This window comes from Lolium rigidum, chromosome 3 (genome assembly GCF_022539505.1).
Source record: "Lolium rigidum isolate FL_2022 chromosome 3, APGP_CSIRO_Lrig_0.1, whole genome shotgun sequence".
In the NCBI taxonomy this organism is placed as follows: Eukaryota; Viridiplantae; Streptophyta; class Magnoliopsida; order Poales; family Poaceae; genus Lolium; species Lolium rigidum.
In genome coordinates, this window is record NC_061510.1 from 312,013,022 (window position 1) to 312,022,961 (window position 9,940).

Here is a 9,940-nt window from a genome sequence, read left to right on the forward strand (position 1 = left end):
GCCATAGGGTGGCTAATCGAAGGGGCTCCCGAGAGATCTCACGGCGGTATCCGGAAGCGGGTATGGGCACGAGCGACACGGCGACGTACCCAGGTTCGAGGCCCTCCGGTGGAGGTAAAACCTCTACTCCTGCTATGAGTGTATATGGTAATCACACGAGTACAATGGTGCTCCTAGAGCTGTGTCCGGCTGGCCCCGAGAGGCTAAGGGAGACGATGGTCTCTCTCACAGGGCAGCGCCGTAGGTAGGTGAAAGCAATAAGTGATCGATCGTCCCTCGCACGAGAGGGGTAGTGCGGCTTATATAGGCACCGGCACTTTACATATAAGACCCTATAGTCTACCGGCCGGCTTGGCCGGCTTCGGCTCCGCTCCTTCCCGAGGTGGTGACGTCAGGAGCCGTTGAGGCGTCATGGCCTGTCCCATCCGGCTGCCACGGTCAGCGGTATGGAGAGGAAGCGTCTCTGTCGCCGTCAACCACTGTAGCCTGTACGGCGCGTCGTAGGCCATGATGGCCTGTCCGGCGCGTGGCACTATTGCTCCACAGTGCCCCGCGCTTTACGGAAGATGAAGTCAGCGTGGACTTTGGGAACCCGGATCACCAACCCGGTTCCTTCCTGTGCAAGACTCGCCAGCCTCGAGTCGGTCTGAGGTACAGACCCCCGTCGGATATGGCTTGTAGAAGCCGGCCCAGCTACAGCATTGGCGGCCGTAGCCAGGCCAACTAGGACCTAGAGCCAGCCGGCTTCCGGACCAGCCGGCCACGGCGCCAGCCGGCTGCTCCTCAGCCGGCCTTGCCGCGAGCCGGCCAGTGGCCAGCCGGCTGCTCCGCGTCCATTGCCCTACCCGGGGTCTTCCCCCCGACAAGTTTGCTTTATTTACTATTGCTAAAATGGCCAACCCTGAAAATACTAAGTTGTGTGACTTCACTAGCACAAATAATAATGATTTCTTATGCACACCTATTGCTCCACCTGCTACTACAGCAGAATTCTTTGAAATTAAACCTCGCTTTACTTAATCTTGTCATGAGAGAGCAATTTTCTGGTGTTAGTTCTGATGATGCTGCTGCCCATCTCAATAATTTTGTTGAACTATGTGAAATGCAAAAGTATAAAGATGTAGATGGTGACATTATAAAATTAAAATTGTTTCCTTTCTCATTAAGAGGAAGAGCTAAAGATTGGTTGCTATCTCTCGCCTAAGAATAGTATTGATTCATGGACTAAATGCAAGGATGCTTTTATTGGTAGATATTATCCCCCTGCTAAAATTATATCTTTGAGGAGTAGCATAATGAATTTTAAACAATTAGATAATGAACATGTTGCTCAAGCTTGGGAAAGAATGAAATCTCTGGTTAAAAATTGCCCAACCCATGGACTCGACTACTTGGATGATCATCCAAACCTTCTATGCAGGACTAAATTTTTCTTCGCGGAATTTATTGGATTCAGCTGCTGGAGGTACCTTTATGTCCATCACTCTTGGTGAAGCAACAAAGCTTCTTGATAATATGATGGTTAATTACTCTGAATGGCACACGGAAAGAGCTCCACAAGGTAAGAAGGTAAATTCCGTTGAAGAATCCTCTTCCTTGAATGATAAGGTTGATGCTATTATGTCTATGCTTGCGAATGATAGGACTAATGTTGATCTTAATAATGTTCCATTAGCTTCATTGGTTGCCCATGAAGAACATGTTGATGTAAACTTCATTAAAAATAATAATTTCAACAACAATGCTTATCGGAACAATTCTAGTAATAACTATAGGCCATATCCTTATAATAATGGTAACGGTTATGCTAATTCTTATGGGAATTCTTACAACAATAATAGGAACACACCCCCTGGACTTGAAGCCATGCTTAAAGAATTTATTAGTACACAAACTGCCTTTAACAAATCCGTTGAGGAAAAGCTCAATAAAATTGATATTCTTGTTTCTAGAGTTGATAGTCTTGCCTCCGATGTTGATCTTTTGAAATCGAAAGTTATGCCTAATAGGGATATTGAAAATAAAATTGTTACTACAGCAAATGCCATCCAAGTTAGAATTAATGAGAATATAAGATTAATGGCTGAACTGCGAGCTAGGTGGGATAGAGAAGAAAATGAAAAACTAGCTAAAAAGGAAAATGTAACTAAAGTTTGGACTATTACCACCACAAGTAATGTTGATTCTTCATATGTTGCTGCACCTCCTACTATCAATGGTAAAATAATTGGTGTTAGCAATGCTTCTACTCCTAGTGCAAAGCGCGCAAAATTACCTGAAACTGCTAAAACTGCTGAAACTGCTTGTGATAAAACTGCTGAAATTTTTTCCAACCTTGGGGATGATAATCCCATTGCTTTAGATTGTAATGATTTAGATTTTTATGATTGCCACATCTCTGAAGTTATAAAGTTCTTGCAAAAACTTGCTAAGAGTCCCAATGCTAGCGCTATAAATTTGGCTTTCACAAAACATATTACAAATGCTCTCATAAAAGCTAGAGAAGAGAAACTAAAACTTGAAACTTCTATTCCTAGAAAGCTAGAGGATGGTTGGGAGCCCATCATTAAAATGAGAGTCAAAGATTTTGATTGTAATGCCTTATGTGATCTTGGTGCAAGTATTTCTGTTATGCCTAAAAAAGTCTATGATATGCTTGACTTGCCACCATTGGAAAATTGTTATTTGGATGTTAATCTCGCTGATAATGCTAAAAAGAAACCTTTGGGGAAAGTTGATAATGTTCATATTATGGTTAACAATAACCTTGTCCCCGTTGATTTTGTTGTCTTGGATATTGAATGCAATGCATCTTGCCCCATTATATTGGGAAGACCTTTTCTCCGAACCGTTGGTGCTACTATTGATATGAAGGAAGGTAATATTAAATATCAATTTCCTCTCAAGAAAGGTATGGAACACTTCCCTAGAAAGAGAATGAAGTTACCTTATGATTCTATCATTAGAACAAATTATGATGTTGATGCTTCGTCTCTTGATGTTACTTCAGATACACTTTCTGCGCCTAGCTGAAAGGCGTTAAAGAAAAGCGCTTATGGGAGACAACCCATGATTTTACTCCAGTATTTTTGTTTTATATTTGTGTCTTGGAAGTTGTTTACTACTGTAGCAACCTCTCCTTATCTTAGTTTTATGTTTTGTTGTGCCAAGTAAAATCTTTGATAGAAAAGTAAGTACTAGATTTGGATTACTGCGCAGTTCCAGCATTTCTTTGTCTGTCACGAATCTGGTTCTATCTCCTCGTAGGTAGCTCAGAAAATTACGCCAATTTACGAGCATGATCCTCAGATATGTACGCAACTTTCATTCAATTTGAGCATTTTCGTTTGAGCAAGTCTGGTGGCCTAATAAAATCCATCTTTACGGATCTGTTCTGTTTTGACAGATTCTGTCTTTTATTTCGCATTGCCTCTTTTGCTATGTTGGATGAATTTCTTTGATCCACTAATGTCCAAGTAGCTTTATGCAATATCCAGAAGTGTTAAGAATGATTGTGTCACCTCTGAACATGTGAATTTTTATTATGCACTAACCCTCTAATGAGTTGTTTCGAGTTTGGTGTGGAGGAAGTTTTCAAGGGTCAAGAGAGGAGTATGATGCAATATGATCAAGGAGAGTGAAAGCTCTAAGCTTGGGGATGCCCCGGTGGTTCACCCCTGCATATATTAAGAAGACTCAAGCGTCTAAGCTTGGGGATGCCCAAGGCATCCCCTTCTTCATCGACAACATTATCAGGTTCCTCCCCTGAAACTATATTTTTATTCGGCCACATCTTATGTACTTTGCTTGGAGCGTCGGTTTGTTTTTATTTTTTTTGTTTTGTTTGAATAAAATGGATCCTAGCATTCACTTTATGGGAGAGAGACACGCTCCGCTGTTGCATATGGACAAATATGTCCTTAGGCTCTACTCATAGTATTCATGGCGAAGTTCTTCTTCGTTAAATTGTTATATGGTTGGAATTAGAAAATGATACATGTAGTAAATTGCTATAATGTCTTGGATACTTTGATACTTGGCAATTGTTGTGCTCATGTTTAAGCTCTTGCATCATATACTTTGCACCCATTAATGAAGAAATACTTAGAGCTTGCTAATTTGGTTTGCATATTTGGTTTCTCTAGAGTCTAGATAACATCTAGTATTGAGTTTTGAACAACAAGGAAGACGGTATGGAGTCTTATAATGTTTACCATATGTCTTTTATGTGAGTTTTGCTGTACCGTTCATCCTTGTGTTTGTTTCAAATAGCCTTGCTAGCCTAAACCTTGTATCGAGAGGGAATACTTCTCATGCATCCAAAATCCTTGAGCCAACCACTATGCCATTTGTGTCCACCATACCTACCTACTACATGGTATTTATCCGCCATTCCAAAGTAAATTGCTTGAGTGCTACCTTTAAAATTCCATCATTCACCTTCGCAATATATAGCTCATGGGACAAATAGCTTAAAAACTATTGTGGTATTGAATATGTACTTATGCACTTTATCTCTTATTAAGTTGCTTGTTGAGCGATAACCATGTTTCTGGGGACGCCATCAACTATTCTTCGTTGGATATCATGTGAGTTGCTATGCATGTCCGTCTTGTCTGAAGCAAGAGAGATCTACCACCTTCATGGTTGGAGCATGCATATTGTTAGAGAAGAACTTTGGGCCGCTAACTAAAGCCATGATTCATGGTGGAAGTTTCAGTTTGGACATATATCCTCAATCTCATATGAGAATAATAATTGTTGCCACATGCTTATGCATTAAAGAGGAGTCCATTATCTGTTGTCCATGTTGTCCCGGTATGGATGTCTAAGTTGAGAATAATCAAAAGCGAGAAATCCAAAATGCGAGCTTTCTCCTTAGACCTTTGTACAGGCGGCATGGAGGTACCCCATTGTGACACTTGGTCAAAACATGTGCATTGCAAAGATCCGGTAGTCCAAGTTAATTAGGACAAGGTGCGGGCACTATTAGTATACTATGCATGAGACTTGCAACTTGTAAGATATAACTTTCATAACTCATATGCTTTATTACTACCGTTGACAAAAATGTTTCATGTTTTCAAAATAAAAGCTCTAGCACAAATATAGCAATCGATGCTTTCCTCTTTGAAGGACCATTCTCTTTACTTTTATGTTGAGTCAGTTCACCTATCTCTCTCCACCTCAAGAAGCAAACACTTGTGTGAACTGTGCATTGATTCCTACATACTTGCATATTGTACTTGTTATATTACTCTATGTTGACAACTATCCATGAGATATACATGTTACAAGTTGAAAGCAACCTCTGAAACTTAATCTTCCTTTGTGTTGCTTCAATGCCTTTACTTTGATTTATTGCTTAATGAGTTAACTCTTATGCAAGACTTATTAATACTTGTCTTGAAGTACTATTCATGAAAAGTCTTTGCTATATGATTCACTTGTTTACTCATGTCATCACAATTGTTTTGATCGCTGCATCCACTACATATGTTTACAAATAGTATGATCAAGGTTATGATGGCATATCACTTCAGAAATTATCTTTGTTATCGTTTTACCTGCTCGGGACGAGCAGAACTAAGCTTGGGGATGCTTGATACGTCTCCGACGTATCGATAATTTCTTATGTTCTATGCCATATTATTGATGATACCTACATGTTTTATGCACACTTTATGTCATATTCGTGCATTTTCTAGAACTAACCTATTAACAAGATGCCGAAGTGCCGGCTTCTCGTTTTCTCGCTGTTTTTGGTTTCGAAATCCTAGTAACGAAATATTCTCGGAATTGGACGAAACGAAGACCCAGTGTGCCTATTTTTCCACGGAGCTTCCGAAGACCGAAGAACATACGAAGTGGGGCCACGAGGTGGCCGGACCATAGGCGGCGCGGCCTGAGGTCTTGGCCGCGCCAACCTGTGGTGTGGGCCCCTCGTCTGGCCCCCGACTCTGCCCTTCCGCCTACTTAAAGCCTCCGTCGCGAAACCCCGATGCGAAAAACCACGATACGGAAAACCTTACCGAGACGCCGCCGCCGATCCCATCTCGGGGATTCCGGAGATCTCCTCCGGCACCCTGCCGGAGAGGGGATTCATCTCCCGGAGGACTCTACACCGCCATGGTCGCCTCCGGAGTGATGAGTGAGTAGTTCACCCCTGGACTATGGGTCCATAGCAGTAGCTAGATGGTTGTCTTCTCCTCATTGTGCTTCATTGTTAGATCTTGTGAGCTGCCTAACATGATCAAGATCATCTATATGTAATTCTATATGTTGTGTTTGTCGGGATCCGATGGATAGAGAATACCATGTCATGTTAATTATCAAGTTATTATACATGTGTTGTTTATGATCTTGCATGCTCTCCGTTTCTAGTAGAGGCTCTGGCCAAGTTTTTACTTTTAACTCCAAGAGGGAGTACTTATGCTCGATAGTGGGTTCATGCCCGCATTGACACCTGGGACGAGTGACAGAAAGTTCTAAGGTTGTGTTGTGCTTGTTGCCACTAGGGATAAAACATTGGCGCTATGTCCGAGGATGTAGTTGTTGATTACATTACGCACCATACTTAATGCAATTGTCCGTTGCTTTGCAACTTAATACCTGGAAGGGGTTCGGATGATAACCTCGAAGGTGGACTTTTTAGGCATAGATGCAGTTGGATGGCGGTCTATGTACTTTGTCGTAATGCCCAATTAAATCTCACTATACTTATCATGTCATGTATGTGCATTGTTATGCCCTCTCTATTTGTCAATTGCCCGACCGTAATTTGTTCACCCAACATGCTTTTATCTTATGGGAGAGACACCTCTAGTGAACTGTGGACCCCGGTCCATTCTTTAATACTCGAAATACAAATCTGTCGCAATACTTGTTTTACTGTTTTCTCTCGCAAACAATCATCTTCCACACAATACGGTTAATCCTTTGTTACAGCAAGCCGGTGAGATTGACAACCTCACTGTTTCGTTGGGGCAAAGTACTTTGGTTGTGTTGTGCAGGTTCCACGTTGGCGCCGGAATCTCCGGTGTTGCGCCGCACTACATCCCGCCGCCATCAACCTTCAACGTGCTTCTTGACTCCTACTGGTTCGATTAAACCTTGGTTTCTAACTGAGGGAAACTTGCCGCTGTGCGCATCACACCTTCCTCTTGGGGTTCCCAACGGACGTGTCAACTACACGCATCAAGTATTCAACAGACTCAGGTGAATTAACAGGTGTAACAGCATTTTCATTATGAGTTTCAGTATTTTCAATTTGTCTAGACCTAGCAATTGTAGCATCTAGAAAAGATCCTAACGAACCATCATTATCAAGCACAGCAGAAGCATCATCACAATTATAAGAGGAATTTTCAGATTCAGCGAAGTACCAGCATTTGAAGCTTGTGGTGGTGAAACAAGTTTACTTATCACGGATGGTGAATCAAGAGCAGCAGAGGTACTCGAGTTGTACCTTTTCTTGTAGTGGATGGTAATATGGCGACCTTAGTATCGCGAGGTTTACCGATGATGGAGAATTTGCAGCGAACAATATCAATCCAAGTGAACTTCCAAATCAAGCTATGCTCCCCGGCAACGGCGCCGTGAAAATAGTCTTGATGACCCACAAGTATAGGGGATCGCAACAGTCTTCGCGGGAAGTAAAACCCAATTTATTGATTCGACACAAGGGGAGACAAAGAATACTTGAAAACCTTAACGAGCGGAGTTGTCAATTCAGCTGCACCTGGAAACGAGACTTGCTCGCAAGAGTTTATCGATAGTAACGGTTTTATAGCGGTAGCAGTAGTGAAATAACAGCAGCAGAGTAACAGAGACAACAATAGTGATTATAGTAAACAGCAGGATTAAAATACTGTAGGCACGGGGACGGATAACGGGCGTTGCATGGATGAGAGAAACTCATGTAACAATCAAGCAGGGCATTTGCAGATAATAATAAAACGGTGTCTAAGTACAAAGCAATCAATAGGCATGTGTTCCAATTATAGTCGTACGTGCTCGCAATGAGAAACTTGCACAACATCTTTTGTCCTACCAGCCGGTGGCAGCCGGGCCTCAAGGGAATCTATCGGATATTAAGGCACTCCTTTTAATAGAGCACCGGAGCAAAGCATTAACACTCCGTGAACACATGTGATCCTCACATCACTACCATCTCCTCCGGTTGTCCCGATTTCTGTCACTTCGGGGCCATTGGTTCCGGACAGCGACATGTGTATACAACTTGCAGGTAAGACCATAAACTATGAATATCACGATGAAACAATAACATGTTCAGATCTGAGATCATGGCACTCGGGCCCTAGTGACAAGCATTAAGCATAACAAGTTGCAACAATATCATCAAAGTAACAATTACGGACACTAGGCACTATGCCCTAACAATCTTACACTATTACATGACCAATCTCATCCAATCCCTACCATCCCCTTCAGCCTACAGCGGGGGAATTACTCACACATGGATGGGGGAAACATGGCTGGTCGATGGAGAGGCGTCGGTGGTGATGATGGCGATGATCTCCTCCAATTCCCCGTCCCGGCGGAGTGCCGAACGGAGACTTCGGCTCCCGAGAAGGAGTTTCGCGATGTGGCGGCGTTCGGAGGGTTTACGGCGACTTCGACTTCTCCCGTGCGTTTTTAGGTCGAGGGCGATAAGTAGTCCGAAGGAGGGCATCGGGGGCCAGCCGAGGGGGCCACACGCTAGGGCCGCGCGCCCCCTCCCGGGCCGCGCCGCCTAGGGTGTGGGGCCCTCGGGCCTCCACCGACTTGCCCTTCGGCTCCGTGAGTTTTCTGGGAAAATAGGGCCTTCTGTCAAAATCCCGAGGTTTTTCCTGAAAGTTGGATTTCTGCACAAAAACGAGACACCAGAAAAGTTCTGCTGAAAATAGCGTTAGTCCGTGTTAGTTGCATCCAAAGTACACAAATTAGAGGCAAAACAACAGCAAAAGTGTTCGGGAAAGTAGCTACTTTTGCACCATTACACCCTAACCAGTAGATCAGGCACACCCTCGATCGTGTGATAATGGCTCGAGCTGCGGGTATATGTGCCAAAGTGTCCCAATCTTGGTTCTCCATGTGTATATGTCCTAAACAAACCTAAAAGAATGAAAAAGTACATTGGTGCACCCTCGCGCGGAGAAATCTAGGGGGTAGACCCGCCGGGGCACACGTTCCGCTGTTTTAGGGGGAGGAGGGGGAGAATGACCGCCGGAGCACCGGAACCCCACCAAATCTTGCATGTGGACATATGATATGTGTAAAAGTGTGGTGCAAGGTGTAATGGTGCAAAAGTAGCTCCCCTAAACCCTAGACCCTAGCCCTAACCCTACACCTAACCCTAACCAGTAGATCAGACACACCCTCGATCGTGTGATAATGGCTCGAGCTGCGGGTATATGTGCCAAAGGGTCCCAATCTTGGTTCTCCATGTGTATATGTCCTAAACAAACCTAAAAGAATGAAAAGGTACATTGGTGCACCCTCGCGCGGAGAAATCTAGGGGGGTAGACCTCCGCTGTTTTGGGGGGAGGAGGGGGAGAACGACCGCCGGAGCACCGGAACCCCACCAAATCTTGCATGTGGGCCTATTCTATGTGTAAAAGTGTGATGCAAGGTGTAATGGTGCAAAATTAGCTCCCCTAAACCCCATACCCTAGCCCTAACCCTACACCGAACCCTAACCAGTAGATCAGGCACACCCTCGATCGTGTGATAATGGCTCGAGCTGCGGGTGTATGTGCCAAAGGGTCCCAATCTTGGTTCTCCATGTGTATATGTCCTAAACAAACCTAAAAGAATGAAAAAGTACATTGGTGCACCCTCGCGCGGAGAAATCTAGGGGGTAGACCCGCCGGGGCACACGTACCGCTGTTTTGGGGGGGAGGGGGAGAACGACCGCCGGAGCACCGGAACCCCACAA